Source organism: Rousettus aegyptiacus, unplaced genomic scaffold (assembly GCF_014176215.1).
Source record: "Rousettus aegyptiacus isolate mRouAeg1 unplaced genomic scaffold, mRouAeg1.p scaffold_m13_p_3, whole genome shotgun sequence".
NCBI classification, from domain to species: Eukaryota; Metazoa; Chordata; class Mammalia; order Chiroptera; family Pteropodidae; genus Rousettus; species Rousettus aegyptiacus.
Window position 1 is genome coordinate 63,489,164 of NW_023416306.1, and position 21,908 is coordinate 63,511,071.

The window sequence follows — 21,908 nt, forward strand, 5'->3', positions numbered from 1 at the left end:
GTTCCTATGTTATGATCCTAAGCAAGCCACTTATTTTTGTAAGCTTCAGTTTCCTCATCTCTAACTGTAGATAAGAATTCCTTCTTATAGGTATGATAAGGATTAAATGAGTAAGCTGTTGTAGAGTATCAAGTACAGATTTGCTTATATAGAAATTCAATAAGTTGTTCATGTATTACTTTTCTTTCATTGATATATTCAGTTGATCAATATAAACTTTAATTAGGAAAGCAATTGAAAAGAGGTCACCACTTGTCATGTTTGTATCTATGAGGCCAAAGATGCAGTAGTCATTCATTTCAGGGTCATATTCCTGTGCGTGTGTGTGTGTGTGTGTGTGTGTGTGTGTGTGTGTGAGAGAGAGAGAGAGAGAGAGAGAGAGAGAGAGAGAGAGAGAGAGAGAGAGAGAGAGAGAGAATGAATGAATGAGGCAGGGATGGAGGGAGGAAGGAAATTCACTTTTATTGACCACCTGCTACATGCCTCTTTTACATCATTTTTTTTACCTGATGCAGCAGATATTTCTTCGATGATTAACTAGGCTATTAAGCTAAAACTAGAATGGCTTTGACTTCTCATATTTTGAAGCTACACATATTGTACACCTTTCCATCTCATTCACTCTTTTATTTCGCTGGGAACCCATCACAAATCCCTGTGGCTGGGCAGAAAGATCATTTTATTAAATACTGCTCTGAGTCACACACCAAATATTTCCCTCCTTTCAACTTTCAATAATTTTCCACAAATAGATTAGTATGCAATTACCTCTCTCTTGTATATTTATTTTTTATCTAGAAATCCTCTATCCAGTTCCATCCAGATACAAAGTATAGCCATTACTCAATAGTACTTTGGAGTCTGAACTTCCAGAGCTATTGTCCACTTCTTCAAATATTACCTTTTCTCTGAAGTTCTTTGTGCATTGCTGCTGTCCAGATGTGGCCAATGTGGCATACCCACATTTGCTATGAGTTTGTTCCTGAGCCCTGTGATCTGGGAACCTCACCACATACAGCTTATATAACACTGTATCCTGTGCAATGATTTCTAAATATGAACATGTGAACATAGGGACATAAATATTTCTTCAAAACAAGGAAACAATCTCTATTTTTTCTTTGTTCTTCCTTCTACCCATCTATCCATCCTGTCCTCTCTTCTTCCATTCCATTCTCGTTTGTCTCTGCCTCTCTTCCCCTTCCCCTCCCCCTCCCTTTCTCTTTCTCTCTCATATCTGGGAAATCTGCAGAAGCAGTGGAGGACACTCTGAGAGATAACTAGTAATCTGTAACACACTGATATATTACAGATTGAGAATTGATCACTCTTGAAGGATGATACATGCAAACAAACCAGTCATGGAATGGTTGCCAGAGTTGTTCTGATTAGCCTCTGTTAATAGATGGATATGGATGGGCATGATGAAGATGACTATGGCCAAGTACTAATTCCAGACTTTCCTTTAGAGAAAGCTGATGCTCAAGCTAGAGAAAATCAATAGTGAGACTGGTCAAAGCTAGTGAAGAAGCTTTAAATGTAGGCAGTATCATAAGACTGGGTGGAGCTGAGCAATTAATCCTAAGCCTGTGGACTTAAAAGACATCAGAAACTCTCAGTACGATATCAGAGAAACAACTATTATGAACCTTATCATAACGCTATTTGCTTATGCTGTAAGCGCTAACATCTTGATTTTAGCCCTGGATATTAAAGATTTTATAAACTTTCAGCCACCCATTTATTCATGTATCCACCTCCCACTAAATATTTGCTGAGTTTATATTATATGCCTAATGCTGAGCCAGCTATTTGGGTGCAGAGCTAAATAGTCATTATATCTAACCTTAAGGAGCTCACAATCTAATGGAGAAAATAAATATAGAAGCAGATAGTTACAATTCAGTGCAAAAGTGCTAATTTGAAGATATGTATGTGACATGATAGTAGGGAAGAAAGCATATGGGGGATTAGCATGAGGAACTGAAATGCATATCATCAACCTACATGTAACCATCTCTCAAAACTAGGGAACAGGCAAGAAAAGGGCACATGACAAGGCAAGAAAAAGGCCCATGATAAAAACCGCTGAGTTAGGGGCTCCCATCATCTACCTTATAACCTCTTTGCCTGATATGAAAGGCTTACCATTCCACTGTTGGCTCTCAACTCCCACTTGGGGTTCCCAGAACATGGCTTGTTATTTTATGTGTTCATTTCATTGTATATGCTGTTTACCCAACTTGCTCTTCTCCTTTCTTTCAATCTGCCCTCTTTTGTTCACCTGCTGCCTGGAATACGCTACCCCAGGATTTTAGATTGACCTCATTCTTCATTGGCTGTCAGCATAGTTATTACCTATTCAGGGATGTCTTTCCTTCTCACCCAGTCTAAAGTAGCAACTCCATCTACATTCCTCATCATATCACTCTTTCTTATTTTCCTCATGGTACTTTTCTATATCTGAATTTCTAGTTCATTTACTTGTTTACTGTCTGTGTTCACCTTGATTAACAAGTAAATTCCATGAGACAGGGGCTTTTACAGTCTTATTCACTGTTGTATTTTCAAGGTCTAGAATCAAGCCAGATATATAATAGGTACTTTAAAAAATGCTTGTTGAATTGTGAAATAATTAATAGAACATTTTTTTTTTCTATTGGAGTGCATGACCTTGGGAGAAGGATTCATTCTACAAGCTTGGTATACTCTCTGACATATATTAGATGCTCAATAAATAGTTATTTAATGAATGAATGGAGACTGACAGAGTTTTTGCAGATGACTTCAGGACTGGAGCTAAGGTGTTAATACTGAAATTCTATCTGGAACACAAACCAGCTGCTGAACTAGGATGGTTTCAGAGTGATTGCTGCTCCAACTGGAGCATGACTACTGACCTGAGAGTGTAACCATGTTGCCTCAGTTGATAAATTAAGCTTGATAGCCCTGAGTACAAGAATAGGCTTTGCACACCCAAATATCCAGGGGTAGAGAGGACAGCCACCACACAGCCCTTTTATTTTCCATACTCATGGTTTCTACAATAATTATGGTATATAAATACCATATAAAACTTCTGAGAGTCTCTAAAACTCAAGTTTTAAAGATTTTACATACATTTTAGTGAGAAATGGTACTCACAAATTTGGGGGTTAGGATCCATATTAAAATTCAAATGAATTCAAAGAAGATTTAGTAACTATTCTCCTTAAACTCTTCCAAAAAATCAAAGAGGAGGCAACACTTCCCAATTCATTTCATGAGGCCAATCTTGCCTTGATACCAAAACCTGCTAAAGATAACATTAAAAAACACAGACCAATATCTCTCATGAACACAGATGCAAAAATCCTAAATAAGACAGTTGTGAACTGAATACAGCAACATATTAAAAAGATTACACACACCACAATCAAGTGGGTTTCATCCCAGAGGCACAGAGATGGTTCAACATACACAATTTGATTAATGTGATACACCACATAAACAAATTAAAAAATAAGAATCATATGAACATATCAATAGATGCAGAAAAAGCCTTTGACAAGATATAGCATCCATTTATGATCAAAACGTTTAACAAAATCAGTATAGAAAGAAAGTAACTTAATGTAATAAAGGCCATATGTGACAAACCCTCAGCTAACATTATATTTAATAGTGAAAAACTAAAAACCTTCCCTGTAAGAGCAAGAACAATGCAAAGATGCCACTATTATTTAGTATAACATTGGAGGTCCTTGCAAGTGCAATCAGGCAAGAGATAGATATAAAAGACATCCAAATAGGAAACAAAGAAGTCAAACTGTCACTATTTGTGAATGACATAATTCTCTATATAGAAAACCCTAAAGGCCCCACAAGAACACTACTAGAAACAATAAGCAAATACAGTAAAGTCTCTGGATACAAAATTGCCGTTCAAAAATCCATAATGTTCTTATACTCTAATAATGAAGTGTCAGAAAAAGAAGTGGAAAAAGTAATTCCTTTTCCAATTGCAAAAAAAAGAATAAAATACCTAGGAACAAATATAACAAAACATGTGAAGGAACTATACAATGAAAATTATAAGACCTTATTAAAAGAAATAGAAGAAGATACAAAGAAATGGAAAGATATTTCGTGTTCTTGGATTGGAAGAATCAACATAGTTAAAATGACCTTATTATCTAAAGCATTATTCAGATTTAATGCAATCTCTGTCAAAATCCCATCAGCATTTTTTTAAAAAAAACATAACAAAAAAACATCAGATTTGTATGAAAGTACAAAAGACCCTGAATTGCCAAAGCCATCCTGAGAAAAAAAGAATATGGCTGGAGGCATCACTCTGCCTGACTTCAAATTATACTACAAAGTGACAATAAGTAAAACAGCATGGTATTGGCAGGAAAACAGATATATGGACCAGTGGAACAGAATCAAGAGTTCAGAAGTAAACTCATTTATATGGGCAAATATTTTTGATAAAAAAGCCAAAAACATGCAGTGGAGAAAGGAGAGCCTCTTCAATAAATGGTGCTGGGAAAATTGGAAAGCCACCTGAAAAAGAATGTTGTCTATCACCACACATCAAAATTAACTCAAAATGGATTAAGGACCTGAATATAAGACCTGAAACAATAAAATGCATGGAAAAAAACATAGGGACTAAACTCAAGGACCTTAGACTTAAAGAAGATTTTATGAATTTGACCTCAAAAGTAAGGGAAGTCAAAGCTAAAATAAATGAATGGGACTACATCAAACTAAAAAGCTTCTACTTAGAAAGAGAAACTGTCAACAAGGTAAAGAGAGAACCATTCGAATGGGAAAATATATTTGCAAGCAACACTTTTGATAAGGACCCAATATCCAAAATATACGAAGAACTCATGTGACTCAATAACAACGAAAAACCAGATGATTCAATAAAAAAATAGACAGAGGACCTGAACTGACACTTCTCCCTAAAGGACATAAAAACGGCCAAAAAATATTTGAAAAGATGCTCAACATCACTAGGTATTAGGGAAATTCAAATCAAAAACACAATGAGATACCATCTCACACCTGTTAGAATGGCTATAATTAAGAGGACAAGTAATAGCAAATGTTGGAGAGGATGCGGAGAAAAAGGAAACCTCATACACTGCTGGTGGGACTGCAAATTGGTACAGCCACTATGAAAAACAGTATGGAGGTTCCTTAAAAAACTAAGAATTGATCTACCATATATGATCCAGCAATCCCTCTACTGGGTATTTACCCCAAAGACTGAAAAACTCATATATGAAAAGATAGTTGGACATCGATGTTCATAGCAGCATTATTCACAGTGGCCAAGACATGGAACCAACTAAAGTGTCCTACAATAGATGAGTGGCTAAAGAAGCAATGGTGCATATATACAATGGAATATTACTTAGCCATAAGAAGAGATGAAATACTACCATTTGTGACAACATGGATGGACCTTGAGAAAATCGTGCTAAGCGAAATAAGCCAGACAGAGAAAGTTTAAAATCACATGATATCACTTATATGTGGGATATAAACCTAAAAGCAACGAACGAACAGGACAAGCAGAGACTCAGGGACATGCACTATAGATTAGTGGTTACCAGAGGGTAGGAGATGGGAGTAGGGGGAAGGTAGACAGGGTATAGGGGGTTCAATATGTAATAACAGAAAGAAATCTAACTATGAGAGGTGAACATACAGTATAAATATATATGCCTCGGTGTTAAAACAAATCAAAAAGAGAATTTTTAAAAATTAAAAAATTTAAAGTAGTGATATCAAATGCCAGAATAATTGCCAAAAGTTTTCCACTTACTTGGTTTGGTGTCCTAAAAATGCAGTCAATATTTAGTGTTCTTTTAAAAAATAAATTTCTTGTAATATATAAAATGTTCTAACCTGGCTGAGGAGTTTGCCTGTGGCTACATGGAAATTTAAAGATGCAATTGCCGAGCGAAAAGTTACATTATTTAGTAAAAATATAGGTTTGAAGGATAAAAGATATATTTTATTCTTACTCAGACCAGTCAACGTCCAAACTGAATGTTTATGCTGCTTAGTAAGGATCTGGGAAGATTTCCATCTTCACATATGTGTGAATTACTTTGACCAAAGCTGAGAGAAAAATGAAAATCATCCTTGGGCTCAGAATCTTTACAAAAACTTGTGTTATGAGTATAAAATTATTTGATAAGATTATTAACAATAAAATATCTTTTCAAAATAGTTATGCACAAAAAGATTCTTGGTGTATGGATTTTATTTTAAGAGGAATCATGTAATTTTTATACCAAGTAATTGTAAAGAGCCTTTATTTAATTGTACTAGCATGAAATGATTGAGTTCTTCGGTGGAGAGAAGAGTGATTTAGTATCATCTATTCTGGTGGAAGAAGCCTCACTGTTTCCTTTTCATTTCTCCAAAGCGCCAGGGGGAGCGTAGGTGGTGAGGAGGTCACCTTCACTCTAAAACACAGCCAGGATCTGAAACCCTCACTTGAAAGGAAAGCAGTGAAAATTCTTTCAAGTTAATTTTGATCTATAAGAACTTTGAATATATTTTGAAATATTTTATAAATCTGAATGGATCACTTTATCTGAACCTTTATTTATTCAAAACTTTGTCTTGAGTCATTTGGAAGGTGAGAATACTGAGTCTTTGCTCTCAATGAGCTTATAGTCTGTTGACAAAGACAGGATAATTTGCACATGAAATGTAAACGGCCCAATGAAATGATCGGTCATGAAATGATAGAGGAATTCAAAAAAAAATGTTTATCACCTAAAACTACTGTTATATTTTTTCAAATGTAATTGAAAATAAATTTATTTAAAGGCTGGCATCTCTAGGTCTTATGCTGAGCCAAATACAATAATCGGTCAGTACAACTTGCCTTTCCCTTAAACTTTTCACACATGTTACCAGTTGGAATAGAAATATTGAAAGTGAGGAGCATATGTTTCAACATTTTGAATGATTTGAGAGCTAATGTTTCAACATAGATATTTATTTAAGGTAATATAATTGATTTTTCCATAAGAAAATTATACATTATGAGGATAACAATATTAAAAGAAATATTCTGGAAAGCACCTTACCCAAATTTCTATATGTTCTAAAGGCTTCCAGTATTTCTTCCACATCAACTTATGATGGCACATCATGAATGTTTATCTCACTCACTTGAATATAAGCTATGTGGAGGATTATTTGTTTTGTCTAATAGAATATTTGATAGAGTAAGTGGTAAATGAGTGTTCATTGAATTAAGGAACAAACAAATCGATCCTTCAAATCAACCTTTTTATACTCTGCTGTGATTCACTTGACATATTATTGGGTATCTCCAACCACGCTGGCTTCTCTTTGGTTTTTTGAATATGCCAATCTCTTCTGTGACTTAGGCTTCCCCTCATCTTTAATTCCTCCTGCCCCTCCATTCCCACCCCTGACGTACAGATGTTGCTGCCTCCCTTTTTTAAGAGCCGAATCTCTGAAGGCGGAATGTCTTCTCCAACGTGCTCACAGCACGCACTGGTGCAATGGGGCCTGGCATGCCAGGACACCGTCTGCATGTAAAGCAGGCGTGCTAACCACTACACTATGGAGCCACCCCTTGACTTAAGCTTTTACAAATACCTTCTCTCTTCTGAGAAAATTCTCCTGTCCTCCTTCTGTAGCCATGTCCTCTGACACCATTACCTCCTCAGAGAGAAATTTTCTGACCACTTTGTGGTACCCTCTGCTACTAGCTTAACGCCTTTTTTTCTTTATAATAGCATCTATAATATATTATTATTATTTTCTCCCCCCACCCTCTCTGTATTGTAATCTTCATGATGGCAGGCATAGTTCTTATTGTCCACTCCTGCAACGCCAGTGCCTAGCACAAGACCGGATACATAGAAGTCAATAAATATTAACTAAAGAAGTGAATAATGTTCATGTATAGGACACACTCATTAGTAATATTTACTCCCAGGCTGCTGCTGATTCATGCATAACTCACCAGATGTAACTCTGTACCTTTTTTTATATTGATCTAGCAATTTGGTGTACTGAGATACTGTGGTAGAAAACCACTTGCATGTAGTGTACGGATTATGAGGGAACAGAAGGGAAAAGAGAAGAGTATGATTCTTTAGGACAGAATATCCTATCTGGGACAGAGAAGTATGTGATGGGCTCTGGAAAGCACCCATATTGGTAGCTTCTCATGGGTTACTGTTTTGGTTTTCTTGGTCATCTGAATTCTTCACACGTTCCTCTCTCTCTCTCCCTCCCTCCCTTACCCTCCCCGCCCCCCGCCTTAACTGTCTCTTGCTATGAAAAGGCTGATATTCTGTCAGACATCTCTCTCTCTCTGAATATTCTACTTGTCAGAAATAGTTTTTCTTACCTATACAAGCTTGTTATGCATTAAAAATTGTGCCCCACTTGACCTTCCAGCTTTACACATACTAAGGAAACATTGAGAGAGTGCACCTACCCACAGAAGTGTAGTGGCTTGGAGAACACTTTATTTCCAATAACCATCTCAAGGATATCATCCTCTTATAATTAGAATGTTGACACTAATGATGATTATAATAACAATACAATGTAGATGATTACAAAGCCCACATTTCCCCAAATAACATTAGCCTGGGACTACCAGGCTCACAATAATAGCAAGAAACATTCTTGCTTAATGCTTTTCATCACCATAATTGGAACCTCGGCCTAAATCTCATAGTGATGGTCATCAGGGTATCACTAGAAAGTCTAATTTGTTCTTGTTGGCCCTGACAGTCTCCTGCTTCAACTTCACAATGATGGTTATATTTTACCCTGCCAATTTAAATAATTTCTATATGTTGTCACATGTCTTGACATCACCTACCTTGAAATTAGCAATGTCAATTCTTTTTCTCCAGAATCCCCTGTGCCTATGGTATGGCAGAGAATGTCCCAACATTTCTAATGTGTTACAGAAATGTAGTCTTAAATTTTGCTCTCACTTTCTCAAAATAACACTAGTGTTTCAGTCCTCTAATTTCATCCCTAGGATCCTTGTGTAAATTTCCTTTAGAGCTGGTCTAAAATTGATCTTTGTTCCTCAAAATGTGGTTTGCAGACCAGTAGTATAAGCATCATCAGAGAGCTTATTAGAAATGTAGACTCTTGGGCTCTACCTGAATCCTGCCCAGTCAGAATCTGTATTTTAATGTGATTTTCAGGTCATGTGTAGCACACTGAAGTGTGAGAAGCACTGATAGATGCTTAAATCAACCTTTTCTACTTTCTCCCTGGTGACTGCCACCAAATTAGCTTTTTCATCACTAACCACTCTCTCTTGCTTCAGTGGTTATAGAATAACTCAGTTTCTTAGGGCCTTAAAGATCTTAGTACTCTAAACAGCCATAAGCCCCTTCATAGGCTTTCCAGGTACACAAACACTTACCTGAAGGTACAATAGATCTTTTATGAGCCCTGTAGTGGAGCTTCAGTCACATAAATTATACCTAAAAAGAGAAATCATAGTGACAACAATAATAATACATGCCTTAAATTTCCATTAAGTTTTCTCTTTTCAAAGCATTTTGTCATATTCACTATGTTCCCTAAACAACTCAGTGAAGGGGATAGAACAGGTATTATTATAATACCTCTTTTGTCAATGAAGAACTGAGGCTCATAGTGTTGAATTTAGAGCCCAGAGAGCATATCTGGCACATCTTTGACTTCAGTCCACCTTTCACTACACAAACTTAATCAAGTAAAATCACGGGCAAGTGAGAATGCAATTACAATGAAACATGGGTGCTATTTGGAATATTTGTTAAGTCATCAGAAAAGGTTTAATATAAGCTTTGTGGCCCCAAGAACATGTCCACATGTCTTGATGGGTTTTAGTGCTGAAATCTTTTATTACACAGAAAAAAAATTAACTGAGAAAAATATTTCAAATGAGAGACTATGCTAGAAAACAGCCGAAGGCAATGTTGCCTACCTTTTGACAGGCTTACTCAGGTTAAAGCAGTTAGCCCCTGTTATCTTGGTAAATGTTTTAAGGAATGCCACCTTTGTGTTTACATCTCTTTAGTTTATTCACTCAAATTAGTTTTAGTTCAAATGGTGTCGGTCTAGGAAGAAATGTTTTATGCCAGGTGTGGCGTAAATTCTCAGTAGTCCTAAGACTGCTACCCTTTACTGATGAGGCACTGTTGATTGGAAAGTAAGGCATCCTTTTCAATTCTGTCCTAGAACAAGTATACGATGTATTGTCTTTGTTTTAAATTTTTACCCTGCTTTTTACTGTCTCAAGGAGAGATTGATTTGGTACCTTTGTAAAGGACTAAACATTCTTTCTTCAGTTTTCTTTGGAATGCCTCATTTAGTTTTTGTGTCAAATATAATAAACCTCTTCCCCTCCATGGGAAGGGGTGCCTGACTGCTCAGGGGCACCCAGAGAGTGTCTTGGCTATGAAAAAATAAGAGCCCAAAGACAAATTGGGCACTGGCTCAGCTGGGAGACATTTCTTACTGAGCTTTCTCTGCTCTGGATACTTTGACGTAACTACCTATTCCCAGTCCAGATCTTACTGCCTGTATCACCAAAAAACCTGCACTCTCAAGAGTTTCCAGTTGCCTCTGCTCCTATTTGGGTCCTTCTCTTGGCTCTCTCAGCAGCATCCCTATTTTGGATCTCAGACTTCCAAGAACTAATGAGGCTTTTTTTTTTCTCTCATTTATTTTCTTTAACACTTAGTTCTTTTCCTTTTCCATCTCCCTTTTCTTTTTCTTCTGCTTCTCTTCTTCCTTTTCCCTTCTTTCTTATAGCAATCCTCTAATTTTCCTTTGGGTTTCTCTGTGATTATTTTTTCATTTTAAATGAAGACTAGTCTTTCCTAGTGAAATCATAGAGGTCCTCAGGACATTAACCGATAGTCTGAAACAATCACTATAGTAACTTATTTGTTATACTAGAGAGTTGAAGTTATTTCGATGACATCTCAAGCTTGGACACTATTAATCTAAAACCTGAATATTTCACTTGGACCAGCCCATCTCTGGACCAGGTACCTAGCACCCAAAATTACAGAGTCCAATGCCTCAGCTCTGTTCATGATCGGAACCCTGTACTTCATCATCTTGTTGCCGCACTTGCCGGAATTTTTTTAGCTGCAATGTACAATGGCCTATATTTTACGAAAGTTTCCCCCTGGCCCCCATTTTTTATTTTACCCTCAGCATGTTGGGTCCTTTAATAAATTTAGTTTCTGTGATTTTTGGTAATTTGATATTTACCTTTTGATCCTCTCTGTATATAATATAATTAAGTCCTAATCCTTATGACCCAACCCTGTAGCTACTTGGTGGGGTTGGCTTCCCCTTCCTTCTATCTCAGCCTTTAAAAAATACTAAATTGACAGATTGAAGCCTCAAACTTTCATGATTAAATAGAGCCAATTATCTACATTTAATAAATCATCTGATTGAAGCAGCAAAGGGTAGGATTACCCTCAGATAGAATTAACTTGATTTTCTTACAAATTCTCTACCTCTTTCTCACTGTTAAATATTCATTATAATTTATTGAAATTAAATAAATGAAAAAAGCAGTAGAGAAGATGTAGCTTACTTTCTCCAATACATATATTCCTGAAAAATGGAAGGCCTGTACATAAATTCTTACTAAACATCTTAGGAGATATTTTTTAAAATCTCAAGATAAAACTTTTACAAAGTAATAAAAAAAAAAAAGTCTTATATTCTGTATCAGTCAGGACAGGCTGGTTTATGCTGCAATAACAAATAATTCCCTGGTCACAACAAAAATATTTATTCTTCATACTGTTTTTCCAATGAGAGCTGATCAGGAAACTCTGGAAGGTAGATGGAAGCTCCATCTTCACACATGATTCTAGGAAAGAGAACTCAGGAGCCCCTTGCACTAGCAAGTAAGTTTTCTAGCCTGGAAATGGTCCAATATCTAAACTTACTTCCATTGTCCTTTCCAGCCAAAAGAGGGCTAAAAAGATAAGTCTTCTCTAAGGACAGATGGAAATAAGAACTGAATATTAATGAGTAGTACTAATGACTGTTATAGTCTACCCTTCTAGTTACCAAATTTTTGCTCCTCTCTCCTTCCCCCAGGTAAAATACATCCTGTCTGATCTCCTAAGTGAGAGAACTCCAATCCCATCCAGTCATAGGAGCCAGCACAAAGTTCAGAATCTCTGGTAGTCTTAAGTTAGGAAGGATGCAAGATATTTCCATCAAGTATAGATATGGCTCCTGATGATCCAGAGACCTATAACTAAAAATACAAGTTATCACCCTTCTTATCCATCTACCCACACCCAATAGACAGTGGTAAAACTGAATAGTTTCAATAAATGCTCTTGTTTGCTGATGGTGAAAATGGGAGGCATGCCACAGTCACTGGGTTGTTACAACTGAGAAGTCCCACTGGGAAGGAGGTATCAAGGGCTCCTCTCCATGGTCTTTTGCTCAGTCCTCAGGGAGAGCCTCCCCTTACATGATCTTCCTTTCCACATCTAAAATGGAAGTGGGCATCAAGGAATATACCTTGGGGGTTAGGCTGACTTCTTAGCTTACTTCCTATCCAGTGATGGTTAAAGCCTCTCTTATTTTAAGTCATTAACTATCACATTTTCTTTTAATTAAGGCTGATTCTTTTGTCAACATAATTCTCTCAAAAACTTTTATCTCTTTGATTTTGTTCAACTTCATATAGCAAAAATGCATGACAGTTCCTTTCTAGATATAACATTCATATTTCATGAATGTCTGTTTTCTCACTCCTATGTCTACCTGTCTGTCCCTCCCTCTCTCCCTTTCTCTCTCTCTCTTTGCCCCTCCCTCTCTCCCTTCTCACTCCCTCCTCTCCTCTTCTCTCTCTCTCTCTCTCTCTCTCTCTCTCTCTCTCTCTCTCTCTCTCTGTCATGTCTCTGTCTCTCGATTTCAGTGTGGGTATTGTGTTCAAATATTCAAAATCATACTTTTCATCTCTTGCCTGTACAGTGTTGCCCATTTTAAAGGATTTTTCTAGGTCTCGCTATGTGGTAGGCATGAACAAGGGTTTCCCAAAGACGTCCACATCCGAATCCCTAAGTTTGTGAATGTCATGTTATGTGGTAAAAGAGAATTAAGTTTGCTAATTAACTGACCTTAAAGTAGGGAGAATGTCCTGAATTATCCAGGTGGATCCAATGTAATCACATGGGTCCTTAAAACCAGAGTGGGAAGCAGAAGGAGAGTCAATGTGAGTCAGAGTCGTGCAATATGAGAAAGACTCAACCAGCCATGCCTGGCTTTAAAAATGGAAAGAGGCCATCAGCCAAAGAATGTGGGCAGCCTTTAGAAACCAGAAAAGGCAAGAAAATGAATTATCTCTTAAAGTCTCCAGAAAGGAACACAGCCCCATTAACATCTGAATTTAGCCCAGAGAGACCCAGTTAACATTATCAGAACTATTAGAATAAATTTGCATTATTTTAAGCCAACGAATTTGTAGTAATTTGTTACAGAAGCAACGGGAAACTAATACACATCTTAAATTTGCTCCAGGGTTTTAACACTGATGCTATATCCTTAATTTAGTATTATCTGCAAAGTTGAGTTTCATCAGCCTTTATTGCTCAAAAACCAATTCTCAATTACATAGTCTACTTTTTAAATAAGAGTGGTCATTTCTTCTAACACAACAAGTCCCTGAGTTTGTGGACAAGTCCCTGAGTTTGTGAACTTTCTGTTTCTTTTTATTATAAGCTGTAAACCAACTAGCTCTTTCTTCAGCTTTACTATAATACCTTGTCATATAGAGCTTACGTCAGTCAATACATCTTACCAACATTTTGTTTTCCAACTTACTCCCCTAGTTCTCCAAGCTTATTAGGTATATAGTATGCCCTTCAAGGAATTGCACATGAAATTTTACCAAATATTCTGTCACTGTATAACTTTTACCACATAACATGGATCACCATTATTCCTGTTCCAGGGTCAGTTTTCTCACTGCAGTTTCTAATGCTATAGGAGCCCACTTCTGTGTACTAGTTTCTATATCCAATCTACTCAAAATGGGAGAGATTGTGCTATGTAACAAATAATCCTAAAATCCTAGTGGCTCGAAGAAGAAAGGTTTATTTCTCACCCACACTTTGTCTTTCCTGGGTGCTTTGCTCTGCCAGTCCTAACTCCAGAACCTAAGCTATTAGAATAACCATGATCTGGAACATCGCCAGTCTCTAAGGCAGCGGAAAAGAGTGTATGGCTAATTACAGACTGGCTCTTAAACTTTCACATATATTCACTTACATTACTTAGGCCAAATTAAACAGCACAGCTACATCAAACTCCAAGGGAGCAGAGCAGTGCAATCCTACAATATGTCTGTAAATAAAACAGGAATATTTGATGAACAGCAATAATGAGTACTACGTCTTTTCCTGATTTTTCTAAATCGAGGTTTATTATATTAGAGAATAAATATATTCAGAAATGGGTGCCATACTATCAAAAGTTGACTCAACAGAAAGAATATATTGCATATTTGCAATGAAGTTGTAAATGATAGACACATGCAATCAGAATCAGCTGTCCTTATGATTTCCTGTTTGTAAAGACTAATAATTTGCAAGTACATTTTAGAGTGTAAAAAAACTTAAAAAAAAAAAAAAAAAGACTGTCATAATACCCCAACTCAGTATCTAGGTATAGATCCAAAAAGAAATCCAAAATGTCAACAAAGGTTTATGTTTTAAAAATGTATAATTTAATCTTATTTATAATAAAAAATTTGCAACATCTCATTTACCTCTAAATAAGGTAAATTATAATACATTCATTCACTCTAATGTTATGTAGCAATTGTGTAAATATTAAATGCCAGAAATTGCTCCCAACTTAAGAAGTAGAATATAATACTGTATATAGTCTAAACTCTAACTTTTATGAATATATGCAGAAAAAATGGCTGTAAGAAAATATATTATTACCAATAGTGGCTATATACAAATGATGGGATTGTGATTGATTTTAATTTTTTCTATTTTTGTTTACCAAATTTTACGCAGTTACAGTATTTTTCTTTTATGTTCAAAATAGGAAACATAATAAAGAAGGTTAAAAGTATATTTTTGCTAAGAAGGATTTATGGTGACTTTTATTAAGGCCTGTCAATAAAACTGTTAAAATGAACGTAGAAAATTAAAACCACATTTGGTAGGCAAAATTCTAATGTCCCTCCAAGATTGCCATCACCTGTCTATTCAATTAAGCACTAATATAAATATACTAACAGGGGACTTCTATTATGGAATTAAGGTTTCTGATCATCTGACCTTTAATTAGGAAGATTATCCTCGGTTATCCAGGTGGGCCCAATGTAATCACATGAGCCCTTCAAAAACAGAAGAAACACCTAGAAAAGTCAGTTAGAGAAATGCAGAGGAAGGGGAGGTCAGAAATACTCAAAGCATGAAAAGGACCCAATCTGCTGTTGATGACTTTGACGACAAATAAGGAATTCAGGTAGGTTCTAGAAGCTGGGCATAACCCATGGCTCATAACTAGCAAGGAAACTGGGACCTAAATTCGGCAATTGCATTTTACTGAATTCTGTCAACAACATGAGTGAGTTTGGAAGTAGATTATTCCCCAGTCTCTAGTGAGCAGTGAGACCTGTGTTGGACTTCTGCTACTTGAAAATTGTGAGATAATAAATTTATGTTGCTTAAAGCTTCTAAATAGGTCATAATTTATTATAGCAGCAATAGAAAAACTAATACACCATGAAATGAAGGTGAACAAAAATATGCTGATTCAAAGGGCTAATACAGTTACTTTGCATAAGGATTAAAGATAACTTCAAACTTCTTGGCAGTCAAGGTAGGAAAGAAAACAAACAGTGGATGACAATTTTATTTATGAGAACTTCCAACATTCCAGTGACAATTTCTTTAATGAGGATCTGCATGCAATAACCTACCTCCTCCTAGACTTCTTTCCTTTAATTTAGGCCATCCCAAGTCTGATCTTTATATTTATTGTATAGAGTAATCTTTCAACAGTTAAACCAAATCTTGTCATTTTCCTGCTTAATATCCTTCAGGTGCCCCCTATCATTTACAGGATCAGTTTCAAGCTCCTCAATATAACACAAAAGGTGCTTCAAAATCTGAGCCCTGTTTCTCCTTCCAGATTCACCTTCTGAACATTGTACAAAAGCACCTATAACCCACCTACATCAAATCAACACCCTTTTTATACTCTTCTCATTTAAACACATTCTTTCCTGGGATTGAATGGCTTTTTCCTGCCTTTCCTTCTGGGGAATGGTTCATAAACCATGGATCAGCTAAAGCATTTTCTCTTTGGGAAAACCTTCTTCATCACTCCCTTCACCTTTCTCCTATAGAAAAAGTAAATCACTTCCTTCTCTTTCCTCCTACAAGGCACTGTTCCTTGTTCTATTGCAGTGCTGAGATACTGCAACAAAATCACTGGCTTACATGTCAGTCGTTCTCACTAGATGGTGAACTCACTGAAAATAAGTACTACATTGCACTCAAATTTGGATCTTCAGAATGTAGCCCTTTTACTGGCACAGTGTACCCTCAGTAAATATTAGTAGAGAAAATGCCTGTAACAGAGCCTCAGTTAGTATAGAATAAATGGAGGCAGAATAGTGTAATGGAAAATGTCAGATTTCAATTTAAATTATGCCCAGTTACGAAGCACTTTCTTATTTTGTGACTTTGGCAGTTATCTGAGACTCACTTTCCTCATCTACAAGAATAGGATCTATCTCATAAAGTTATTGTAAGGATTAATTATAATGTCTGTAGAATGGATAGCACAGTGCCTGACAAATATAGATATTTGGAAGTGTAACATAAAAAGTATATTTTATGTAACATAAAAAGTATATATGGTTATTACTTAAAGTAGACAAACTTTTTGTTTAAAAAGTTGAATGAAAATATCAAAACAATTTTTGAAAGAAGATAACTAATATAGAAATAATTCAATAGCAACAAATTAACTAAGTTCTCACATTATAGTAACAAAGACTGGGAAGTAGTGGTGAGGGGAACTTAAAGCTTATGAAATTCCCTCTCTTACCTAGAGAGAAGTCAAAAGATAACATTTCAATATTAAATTTTATTACTCTAAAGAAATATAAGTTAATAATTACTTAGTAGCTTACAAACAGTATACTTTTTTTCATGTATCATAGACACTTTAAAAAAATTTCGGATGTTAAAAATCACTGTCAAATTCTCTGACCACAATAGTTTAATGAAACAATTCCTTTGGAAATTAGAAAAGGAGAACTTTTCTATATATAACTATTAGATCAAAAGAAGGATCAAAACTAATAGATTATTAAAAATAATATATCAAAACTTGAGACTATGGTCACATCACCTGTAGATATATCTTTAATGCTATCATAATTAAGTAATAAAATAAATGGGTAAGCATTAAGTGGAGAAATTAGAAAAAAACAAAAAATAAGATAATTACAGAAGTAAAATCAGAAATCACTAAATTAGGGAACATAAAACAGAACTTAAAAGCAATTTCGAAATCTGGTCATTTGGGGTGAAAATTCACCTATTAAATAGCTAAATGGATAAATACAATTTTCAATAAAAACAAATTAGACAAAAAAAAAATACTGTACATAAAATGAGGTACAAGTATACACATAAAAACACATATATCAACTATATTCAGAGACTATGATTATCAAAATACTGTTTGAAGAAAGTTTAAGTTAAATGGGGGAAATGTTTTGATGTTTGTTTATTCTTTGTCATTAATTATCTTGATAAAGGCACACCTTTCCCATACAAACACACTGAACTATGTGTAATCTCACTAGTAAATACAAGACCTAACTAAAATACTAGCAAATCATATACAGACATATTAAAAGAATAATTATAACCAAATGGAATTTATTATTATAATACAACATGGTACCAATATAAAAATAATGGCACAAAAACTGTGACCTTGAAACAAATCTAAAAATATACAAGAATTTGGTATACAATAAAAGTAGTGAAAATATCAATGAGGGGGTAATAGGGGTTATTCAAGGAATAATGCATGCTATTGGTTAACTATTTGGCAAATATAAGTTTTGACCTTTATTTCATGATTTATGTCACAAACAGATGAAAGAGTTAAATGGTTTAAAAAAATAGGAAGAGAGTAACGGAAGGAAAGATAGGGAGAGATCAAGAGAAGGAGAGAAAGTAACTAGAGAAAGGGGAAGGGAAGGTAGGATATATAGGGAACAAATGGAGAAATAACTAAAAATAGTGCGGGAAGATTATCTTTCTGAGGGATAAGAAGAACTTTCTAAGCATAAAAGCAATGGCAAAAAGCACAGAGAAAAATATCAATGGATTTAACTCCATAAACATTAAATTCTTTGTACCTACAAACATATCAATATAAAATTCAATGTCCATCAACAAACTGTTTTTTTAAAAAGTTGCCACAATTAACTAAGAAACTGGGTATCTTTGACATGTGAAATATATTCAGATGAAAAATAAATCAAGGAATACAATTGATAAAGTATTATGATCATACTCTTGACAGCTTTTAAACTAAGCAGGAAAAAAACTGTGGTTTTAGGCAAGGATGTCCTGAAAGTAGGATATTAAATTCAAAATAAGAAAGAAATAGGAATCAAACAAATGCTTTACAAAAAGTTTGCAAAAAACAAAAACATTGATTACAGAATTTTTTTGCAGTAAAATTATATTCAATATTTATTTTTAGAGAATTCTCAGGTGAAAAAAATATAAATAAAAATCCGAGTAGAGAAAGATGAATTTGGTTAAACAGATAGATTTCACACTACAAAGCCTGATTTCATTGTATTTCTAAGTTATTACCTAATTTTTGTGTCAAATATACCTGTTGTAGGAAAAATCCATATCAGCCTCTAGGGTGATCTCAGGTTACAGGCTTGAGGCTTGTGCAGAAACAGAGACTCCATGTAACCAGGAGGGGTTGTGGTTGAGAGCATAGGTGCTGGCAGTTGTTCTTTGCTCTCGTGCTGTATCTGAGTTATCCTAAGCTGGTGATTTAACATCTGCAAATCTCATGTTTTTTCACTTGAAAAATAGGCAAATATAGCTATATAGAATTCATGTAGACTGCTTAGCTTAGGTCTTGACACTTGAGAGTTCTCAGTAAGTGTTTATCATCATAGTTCTCATATCACTGAGCACAGCTCATCAGGAAATGTAACATGGTCCTACTTTCTGAATAGATATTGAAAAGAGAGAAAGTGCAACTAGCTGGGGGGCTTTGGGACCCAGTTCTTACTATCTAATAAAGTCTTACCTTGGCTCAGTCATGTTACCTCTGTAATTTATCTTTAGTTTCTTTCCCATTAAAATTGGGATATCACCTGCCTTGCCTCCCTCCCAGAGCATGTGAAAGTGCTCTGGAAACAGTAAAGCACAGTGTTAGTGGAATTTACCACTACTAATATGCCACCAGCATTACAATTGCTAGTGTCCCACTTTTTCTTGTATTACTGACACCATTTCCCCCCTACAAAGGAAACTTGCATACTGACCTCAAGAAATATCCATTCAGCATTACATACTGTGTGGTCTAGTCAAAGGGTATCAGGGATCAAGAAGGAATGTCTATAGAAACTCTGACCTCAAGTAGAAAGATTGGTCTGCAAGCAATATTGATGATTGATTAGAGAAGGAAGAAATTGGACATGGGGAGAACAGTCTAGAGGATTTTGCAATAGCACAGGTAGGAAATAATGAGGACCTGCTGTAGGATGATGACAAAGGAAAAGGAGAAGGGAAGTGTTTGAGCCCATCACAGTCTAAGCATGGGCTTGGTTGAAGAGAAGTTTGCTTATATGGCCATCCATGGCCATCTTGGCTACAGGAGCTCAGTGTATTCCCACCCACTAACTTCCTATCACCTCCAAATCCTGGGACAGAGATGATGGTTGATAGTAATGACAATCATCATGATGCTATTTATTATTTATGGAGTGCCTACTATGTACCAGGCACAAATATTAGTTTACTTATATAAGCTCTTCAGAGCAATCTAATAAAATCGGTGCTATTATTACCTCTATTTTTCAGATAAATGGAGGCAGAGAAACACTAAATAATTTACTCAAGAATACACTCTAGTAAGTAATACTGAACAATCTGGCTCCAGAGTCCATAGTCTTAATCACTGTTCCATAGTGATAATAATGATGATAGTATTAGGAACAAATTTGGGCTTCTTCTATGCTCAAGGCCATGCATGAATTGTTCACTTGGTTGATCAAGTAATGGCATCTCAGTCACATGTGCTCTTTCAGCAAGGCCTCCACTCTTATATTAAAGCATTAAACCAGGTCAGTGCTCCTGACTGCAGCTACAATTCCTTTGGGTATATGGTCCACATCCAGGGCATGGAGCATTCAAGGGTGGAAATGGGTCTTGCAGAAAAGTACATTTCTATTCTCTGAAGTTCCGCCTGCTGCCAGAAGCCCTTCAGGTCTCATTTGGTTCCTCCATCCAGAAGGAAGAGTGCCAGTGCCTTGACCCAGTATTGTGACACCCTTAAAATAAGGGAAATACCCTTATGTCTATGCAGAGAGGCATCCAGGCCACCAGTTTACTAACATAAGGCTCTGGAGCACTTATCCTCTGGATGCAACTTATCATCATTAGTGATAGTATCCTTTCACATATATTGTTTCTTTTAATTGTCCCTTAATTTCCCGCATGTTGACTATCTCACTCTCTTGGGCAAATTAATTTCTGTGAGCCTTAGATTCCTCATATATCAGATGGGGATAATAGTTGCTGGGCTTAAATGAAATACTCCATAATATAGCATACTAACCACCGTGTTTGACCTATATAGTAAGTATCAATTGATGTTACCTGTTATATCATCTTTGTTTTCAACAACCTCACATAGAAGATATCTATAGAACTCTGGCATAACTGAAAAAAATAATTATAAAAATTTTCTCAAAGAGTTGCCTTATATAGAACAAATAGAAAGAAAAATGGAGTTCTTGTTTCTACCTAATTCATGTTCTTTAGAGTTAAGACTAATTTAGAAATACAGGCTGGTAGGAAATTAACTAGCCTTCCAAAACAATATAAATTGCTAGAGAAAAATGCTGCATGTTTCCATCCAAAGGCTCAAGGGGGAGCTATAATTATTGAGATGAAATCATTTCAGTTTTGCCCATGCCCATCATTAACACTTTTGTTTTAGTTTTAGAAGAGAAAGAAGGTTGAGTCTTGGGTGGTTATGGCCTTGGAGGAGGAAAGGGTGGAGAGAGGGTTATAGAAGACAATAGACCTTCAACCAACATAGTCTTTATTAAAATGTGAATGTAAAAGAGAATTCCAGGGAAAGGGAACAGAATCAGAGAAAGAATTTAAAATACAGAGGTTTAGAAGTAACCTATGGACATCAACATGCAAATGACCGATGAGGAGTGGAAATTAGAGTTAGAGATTAGAACATTTGAACGTTGGTTCTGAAAGTGTGTGAAAAGGGTTCTTTTGTGGAGTAAGATGAGAACAGACAGTAAGCCACAACACTTGGCACTACTTCACCCTTTGGAACCAAGCTGTCCTTCCTGACTGTCAGGGCTGAGCAGAAGTTCAGGAGAAGGTGGTGGCTGATCCTGCCTAGTCCCTTTAAACCCTCACATCTCCACCTGAGGACATGCAGCCTGAGCCAGCTAAAAATACAGGAGTTGCCTCAAATTTTTCATGGCCTCTTCACTCATCTGCTAATTCTATCCCGTTTTGCACTCAGTTCCTAAACACTTTCTATTCTTCTCAGGTTTCGGCTACATTTTTCTG